Consider the following 1,530-nt stretch of genomic DNA (forward strand, 5'->3'; position numbering starts at 1 on the left):
CGGGGGTGAGGAGGGAGGGGCAGTGGTGAGTGGACGCTTCCCCTTAGTACTTTCCTGCTTCTAATGCAAAGATTTAAAAATCAACACCTAGCAGCCTGGCTGGCGTGGCTCAGTGGTGGAGTGAGGACCTATGAATCAGGTCGCAGCTCGATTCCTGGTCAGGGCACATGCCCGGTTGCAGGCTCAATCCCTAGCAGGGGGCGTGCGGGAGGCAGCTGATCCATGATTCTCTCTCATCGTTGGTGTTTTATCTCTCCCTCTCCCTTCCTCTCTGAAATCAATAAAAATATATATTAAACGCACACACACATACAGCAAAATAAATCTTAAGATCTTTAAAACCAAAGTAAAACTAAGTAACTATTTCCTGGGGATATCAGGACAAAGCTCTCAACTGGTCCTGTATGCTGTCTGTCTTGGGGAGGAATGACGCAGTGCCAGGAACGCCACCTTTGCAGACCAGCCCCGTGGCCGGCAGTCAAACCATCACCACTAACGACCTGCCGCATGTCCGTTCCTCTGTGATGACTGGAGCCCCAGATGGGCAGCCTGGAAATTCCCTGCAAAACTAATAAAATGTCAAATCTCTGATGGATCAAATGAGCCTTACATTTCTGACTCAGTATTTCTATGGGGAAATTCATTTCCAATGTTTGTGCAAAAAAAGAACACACAAAAAAACACCTTCTAAGAAGCTATTATCTCAACAAATAAAAAAATACAAAATGTGACCAGAGCACACAGAGTAGCCTGTTGAGTTACTAAGGGCTGAGCTTTTGTCAAGAAGAGCCCGGGGAACGGTGCTGCAGCCTTTTCTCGGGGCTTTAGCATCAGAGATTTTTCACACCCGCTTCGCTCCAAGCACTGAACTGTTAAAGGAAACGCATTCCGAGGAGGAGTGCGCCCTGTGCGTGCGCACCGCGCCATCCTGCCCCCTGCTGGGGCTCGGCAGCCTCACAGCCCTGGCCCCGCTTCACAGCTCTCACAGCCATTTCGCACACGCGGAGGCCCAAGGGCACGGCGCCAGCGGCATCCGAACCCACTTCCTGGGGTTTCCAGTCCCGATCCTGCCAGCACATCCGAGGCATCGACAACAGTGGGACTGGTCCTCCCGACCCAGAGGTGACTGTTCCTTTGATGTTTAAGCCACAAAGGAAAGAACCCGTCACACAGAAGGTTTGTGCTGAGGTCACAGTTTTCAGTGCAGGTGCATCGTCACGGGCAGAGCTCTGAGAGAGAAATTGGGCCCCAGGGATGCCAGCTAAGGGAAGGCCAGTGAGTCCAACTTAAAGGCTACACTCTCCCTGCTGACAGGCACACGTGTGCACACGCACACACAGCAGCGAGACCAGGGAAGAGCAGGCGGGAGCCAGTCGGGGTCACAGCCAACATCACATCTCACGACAGAACTGGTCTCACGGGAGAGGCTTCCAATGACCCTCGCAAGTGGATGCTGCCAAGTGCTTGTCCCACTGCCCTCTGTCCCTGCCCCCGGTGCCACTGCCCGCTGTCCCTGCCCACGGTGCCACT

The 1,530-nt window shown here is 53.4% G+C and overlaps 1 protein-coding gene across 3 annotated transcripts in view; it reads right to left on the bottom strand.

Annotated features, from left to right (window-relative positions):
* The window catches only part of SMURF1 (SMAD specific E3 ubiquitin protein ligase 1), a 34,284-nt gene that overhangs the window by 8,158 nt on the left and 24,596 nt on the right, over window positions 1-1,530 (bottom strand). The gene's annotated exons all lie outside the window — the stretch shown is intronic.

The sequence above is a fragment of the Myotis davidii genome, unplaced genomic scaffold (assembly GCF_000327345.1).
Source record: "Myotis davidii unplaced genomic scaffold, ASM32734v1 scaffold319, whole genome shotgun sequence".
Lineage (NCBI taxonomy): Eukaryota > Metazoa > Chordata > Mammalia > Chiroptera > Vespertilionidae > Myotis > Myotis davidii.